The sequence below is a fragment of the Periplaneta americana genome, chromosome 7 (genome assembly GCF_040183065.1).
Source record: "Periplaneta americana isolate PAMFEO1 chromosome 7, P.americana_PAMFEO1_priV1, whole genome shotgun sequence".
NCBI classification, from domain to species: domain Eukaryota; kingdom Metazoa; phylum Arthropoda; class Insecta; order Blattodea; family Blattidae; genus Periplaneta; species Periplaneta americana.
Genome location: NC_091123.1, coordinates 31,610,652 through 31,617,319, shown reverse-complemented (window position 1 = coordinate 31,617,319; position 6,668 = coordinate 31,610,652). Strand labels below are relative to the sequence as shown.

Genomic DNA, 6,668 nt, shown 5'->3' with positions numbered 1-6,668 from the left:
TTGTAAACAATACCTTGTTAGGTAAATTATTCCTTAACAACCTTAACATATATAGGCCTTTACTTAATTTCTTAGCAACATAGTCAACATAAGTTTTCCATCCCATTCTAGGCTCAAGAAAGATGCCCAGAAACCTAACAGCAGTATTACTAACAGTAGTAAGACGATTAATACCAAGTTTAATTTAACAGTTTTGTTAGAATTAATCATAAGGTTATTCGCACTACACCAATCAACAACCCTACTTGATACATCAGCAAGTTCCATAGACAATATGTCACTACGAGGTCTGTCTAAAAAGTATCCGACCTTTAGCCAGAAAAAATATTTCAAATACCTGACGGGGTTGGGACCCTAATCCCCTTCAAAGTAGGCCCCTTGTGCTTGCACACACTTAGCCCACCGATCCTTCCACTGCCGGAAACACCTCTGGAAGTCTTCTTTTGGAATGGTGTTCAGCTCCGTCGTCGCATTCCGCATTATCTCTTCTCTACTCTCAAAATGGGATCCTTTCAGTGGTGTCTTCAATTTTGGAAACAACCAGAAGTCGCAAGGAGCCAGGTCTGGAGAGTAGGGAGGTTGGTGAACGGTTGTAATTCCATGTTTGGCCAAGAAAGTGTGTATCAATTGGGATGAATGTGCGGGGGCGTTGTCGTGATGCAAGTGCCAGTTGTTCGCCGTCCACATGTCTGGTCTTTTGCGCCGAACTGCATCACGGAGTCGCCGGAGAACATCGTGATAGTACTCCTTTGTCACCATTTGTCCTTCCGGTGCGTATTGGTGATGCACAATTCCACGGACATCAAAGAAAACAGTCAGCATCACCTTGATTTTGCTTCGCACCTGCCGCGCTTTCTTCGGCCTTGGAGACTCGGGATGCTTCCATTGCGACGACTGTCTTTTTGTTCCTGGGTCGTACCCGTACACCCATGACTCATCTCCAGTTATCACGGTGTTCAGAAACCCAGGATCAGTGTTGGCGGTGTCCAGAAGGTCCTGTGCAACGTCACGACGGAGGTCCTTTTGTTCCGGGGACAACAACTTGGGCAAGAATTTCGCAGCCACTCGGTTCATGTTCAAATCATCACGCAAAATTGCATGTGCAGAATCTTTACTCACTCCAACCTCTTCGGCAATCTCCCGCACGGTCAAACGACGATCTGCCATCACCAAATTTCGCACCCTCTCAACAACAGCTGCACTCCGAGCAGTTTGGGGCCTGCCACAACGCTGCTCACTCTCCGCTGATGTGCGGCCATCTTTGAATCGGTTGAACCACTCCTTAATTTGTGTTACACCCATCGCATCTTCCCCAAACACCTGCTGAATCTTACGAATTGTTTGACTTTGAGAATCACCAAGCTTTTGACAAAATTTGATGCAGTATCTTTGCTCAATTCGTTCAGTCATCTTGCGAGAAAACTAAATCCGACAAACACCTAGAACAGCACCTTACTTGGCGACCACCAGCCAGTGACTGGCACAAGCGAATGCGGTGAAAAAATTCAAGCATGCGCATTACAGTTCCTCCTTCCACCATGCACAGTGGCGCCGCCTTTGAATCACAACTTTACGCGGGAAAAATTAAGGTCGGATACTTTTTAGACAGGCCTCGTATTTTTATGAATAGTATTAACGGCTAAATCATCAGCAAACATAAAAGAGTCAGAACATCCATCCCGTTCATAACTCCATCACCTGGCTTTTAGTATAGTGGTTAGCAACTATCTGTGGATCTATTTACTACGTATTGAGCTTCGTCACTAGACTGTGGTTAAACTCCCAACACTCCCTAACTCACATTTGAACAAAGTTAAATTCTGTCTGTCATCAGAAGGGTAGGAAACAACTAAAATGAACAACTGAATTTACCACATTAACTTATCATCTCTGAAACCACTGATGTTCCAACTAAGGAAATGGGCATGAACGAGGTCATATGCAATCCAATGCAGTATAACCCCGGTAATATGCTTGTCAAGGAATTGTGACCTTAAAGCGTTACAAGTGGGATAGGCCTATTTGTTTGTAACAAGTGCACCGAAGCACATGGGTACAGCTAGTATACTATAATTTTTTATTTAGGGTGCTATTAATTGGATTTTCACAACAACATGAAGCTTTAAAAATGCAGTTTTCTCAAAACTTTAATTTTTAGTTGTTCCCTTTTGAACTGGCCCATCAATATGGTATGTCCATTTATCGCTACCCTCTACAACATTATCATACTCTGAATTTATTTGTAACTCATTGCTTAAGTTTCACTTTATCAAGTTTTAGAGACTCACATTAAGGTAAGCGTTCACTACATCGTATCGCACGCATCGGACGAATCGCACGGATCGGAAAAATACTATCTGTGCTGTAATTGTTATGTTCACTGCATCGTATCAGACGCATCACCTACCGGCAAATCCGTCCACGTTTCTCGGATGGGCAACTTTTCCGATGCGTGCGATCATGGCCTTCTTTAATAAATCAATTTTAATTGGTCAACTGTTACTATTATGTTGTGCCATGTTCAGTGTCGCGCCAAAATGGCAGACGGAAAACTTATTCGCGTGTAGAAAATTGTGAAGAATTATATAATTTGAGGCGTTCCCATTACAGTAATCAAGTCATTTCTTGCAAATATATTATGTAACCAATATTTCTTTCGTTTCTTCCTCTTCAATTAAGACGCATGAAGCAATTACAAATTCTTATTTGCTAACAGACGTAATTAATAGACCTAACCTCAACTCCTCTGCTTTCAGTAATGTCAATATCGTACGACGTCATGTTTTAAACAGCTGATAGGAGAATCCGATGAGGTGGAGCCGTTACAGTGAACGCACTGCACTTAAAATATCCGTTGCGTGCGATTCGTATGAGGAGTGCGATACGATGTAGTGAACGCTTACCTTTACAAGACTCTCCTCTGAGATTCTGGCTGATATGCACATCTATTATCAGGCAGTACATCTCACTTGATGATATGTGTCAGAGGAAGAACAATTGTTTGTATACATCTGAAGTCTGAATAGTGTAATATATAGCAATGGAGGGGGAAAAGAATTGACCAACCTACCCATTATTTCCTAGCCTAGTTGCCTCATGAGTGATATCCTGTTGGTGTCACTTGTGGGGTCCAAATCTGTCTTCAGACAATTGACTAAACAACTACAAGACTAGCAGCGTATAGGAAGGTTTTAGTCAAACATGCCTGACAACAAACAATTTAACTCAGAAAACTTAATTTTCAGTGAAGATTCCTAACGATAACAGAGATTTTGGTGCAAGCAGTTAAAAAATAAATAAATAAAACAACATCTTGTGTATAAAAGCATTTACTTTAATATAATAATTTAACACGAACACATTATCTTCATTATAACATATTTAAAATGTAAATAAATTATTTACAACAATATTTTCTACATGACTTTTTATTCACGCACCTTTTCCTTTCAGACGTTCTTTGCAGTTATTTGAAGGAATGCATTTTTTTCTTTGGAGTGCATTACATCGACAGCAGCACAGCTTTCAGAAGAGAACTCGTCTTCCCTTCACTTCCAAATCAATACAAAGATCTGAAAATATATATAAATATATTAAATTTGGCCTGACCCAATATTCTTGTCAAGTTTTACCTATTTTTCTCTGTTTGCCCAGTATATTCTTCAGCCTTCTCCCTCTCACAATTGACCAAATCAATCAACAATCATAATAAGAAGACGAAATTAATTATCAGGCATCATTATACAGTAAGTTCATTTGAATGTTGAATATGTTGTATCCTCTGACTTACTAAACATGTTTATACATAAGGTCTGTCCTTGACTTAAAGTATGCTAGACTACCATGAAAAGCAGGGGACCTTCAATTTAAATTCATTACGAATATATGAACGGCCATTCTATGTAGATATCCGTGCTTATTTGCATGAAGAAAGAAAACATTTAAAGTACCTATTGAACACATTCATGAAGAGGTATTTTGTGAATGGTACATACTTCATATATTTAAATTTAATCATAACAAGTGAGAAAAACTATTTGCGTTATATTATCTGCATAAAGTATTTAAAAATAATAATGTTCACTTGAAAAGAATTTAATAATTGGAACTTACAGTATAACCTTTCATTACATAAATATAATATAAAACAGTTTGTATTTTCTGAAGAAAATGCACCATTTTGAGTTACTGTAAGAAGTATTGGTGGTTTAAGAGAGAGAGAAATAAATTGTCCGGCTTTAATTAAGAATGACCAGGAGGATCCGGAAATTAATAGCAAATAAAATATAATGAATTAAATATGAATATTGTTATAAAAATAAAATGTAATAATTAAGCACTGTTGATTATCAATTATAAAATAAAATCTTAGAAGATGACCTTAAAATTATACTTTTAAATAAAAGATTTTATTTAAAATTAGCATTAGGGTTCAGAGTGGACATTCTCCTTTACTGGTGAGATACAGAAATTACAACGTTTCAAAGGTTGAATTTACCTTCGTCTTCAAGTAAAAAAAGGGAGGAGGACATTCTTACTAATTAGGGTAATTAAAAATGGCTAAAACTACATGACTGACTGCCCAATAATTGACAGCAGAAGGTGAGAAATTATGGTAATAAAAACTGATAATGAGAGTACCCTACCGGTAACAACTTTCTTTATTTTTATTTATTTCTTTATTTATTCTGGCAGAGTTCAGACCATCAGAGCTTCTCTTCCACTCAGCCAAAAACAAAAGAATGCAGTAATGAACAAGTTAATAATTAATAGTACCAGTATTAAAAGTAAAGATAATCACAAGCTCAATATTAAAATAGGTAAAGCTGGTAATTAAACAATTCTCTAAGAACATTATAAATAATCAAGAGCTACGGAAAGAAGACTATTAGATACAAATTAAATATTACAAAATAAAATTAGAAGTAAATGCTAATTAATTAATTAATTAATTAACTCTCGAAGAACATTAGGACTAAGCAAGAAGTTAGTAAAAAAAAAATTGTGTAACAGTAAAAATTAATAATTATGTGATAAAGATGTTTTACTATGAAACAAAATTAAAAATATATATGGCACAAAAAATGTAGACAACTCAAGATAACAACTATATGAAAGAAGTCTGTAACTTTAAGAAAAATCGCAATGGTAATTTACGTGGTACAATCTTTATTCGTTTGTCTATAATTTCAGGCCTTCAATGGTCAATTGCTGGTTGATCAATTGAATTTAGGCAATTGTAACCTTTGTAACAGTACTAATTTGTTGAATACTCCTCTCCAACCCATTTCTCTCTTCTAACATGAGTCACCTTCGAAACGCTGTATTTCTCTATATTTCACAACTAACTGCACAAGCCGAATAAAAATTCTCTTAGTTCTCTTAGGCCAAATATGAACATAACCTCTCTTTTAACAGTAATAATTTTATTGTCTCCATCTACTAGTACTTACTAATAATCTATTAGTTTTCTTCTTTCAATGACTGCAATTCCATCCCAGAATTTCGAAGCTTCTTTCTCTGGCAGTTGCATACTGAGTTGGTATTTTCATACTTTGTTCACAAAATCTGTAAAAGAAAATCACATTTATTAACTAATCACAGCACAAATCTATACTGGTACTGAATTAAATGACGCAGGACTTCTTGTTTGTAAGTACTGGTAACTAAAAAGAAATCCATAACAATATTTTTGTACAAGTAAATACACATACAATAAACCCTCGATTAATCGTATGGCTTATTCATGCAGTACCAGTATTCTAATATTTCAGTTAATAACAATAGTAATAATATTTACTGATCTTCTTGAATGATGTACATCAATACAGAACAAGTCAACTTAATTAATACTAAATGCCTATTGAAATATGAAGCTGGTATGCGTAAAGAAAAATGTACATATTTAATGAAAACTGTTGCCCATTTTGTACTGTCATCCATTTTATTATAAGTGATTAAAAATTTCAATGAGTTCTCGACAATACAATATTCCTCACAGAGCCTATCTTGATAAAAAAATCACTCAAATTTCAATGTAAATACTGTATAAAACTAATTGCAGCATCAGAATGAGATTGGTGTTTATAACTCGGATGTAATATTATACTTTGTATAGATTTGAACTAGAAAAATCATATAATTTTCAATAGAATTTGTAAAATTTCCAATGAATCTAGTTTTTGCCTTAGCTAGTATCTATTTCTGTTAATGTTTAAGTTTCAAAAACGGGAAAATCAACATTCTGTGAGGGAAAATGGCATCATTTCTCTTAAGTGAAAGATTGTATCTTAAAATCCGGAATGCCTGGCAACTCTATTCACGTATTAGGCTTTAACTAATGTGGTACCTATATAACTTCTCAGAAAAAAATGTCATTACTCAATGGCTGGATAATAGCATAAGCTCATACTCTTTTTCTTTACAATAAATGCAGTTAGGTTTAATTTCTTTGCCTTTCTGAATTAACATTTTCGTTTTGAAGGAGGTGATCTCTATTCTTAACTGTGTAATCATTAAAGGAGTGTACGTTTAGACAAACATGACCGGCCATGAATCCTAGGAGTGCTGTAGCTGTTTTTTCTATGTAGATTTTCAATTAACTTTGCGTAATATTTCATATTTTTCTTTTAATAAAAGCCTCTCTATTTTTGAAAGCAAAGATTGAC

The 6,668-nt window shown here is 35.4% G+C and overlaps 1 protein-coding gene across 5 annotated transcripts in view; it reads right to left on the bottom strand.

Annotated features, from left to right (window-relative positions):
• Hexim (Hexamethylene bisacetamide inducible) overlaps positions 1–6,668 on the bottom strand; it is a 215,254-nt gene that overhangs the window by 111,258 nt on the left and 97,328 nt on the right. For all 5 annotated transcript variants that reach the window (XR_011332944.1, XR_011332947.1, XR_011332946.1 and 2 more), the window contains 2 exons: positions 5,454–5,568; positions 3,441–3,572 (listed from right to left, as the gene is read on the bottom strand). The gene's annotated coding sequence lies outside the window, so the exon portion shown is untranslated. The remainder of the gene's footprint in view (positions 1–3,440; positions 3,573–5,453; positions 5,569–6,668) is intronic.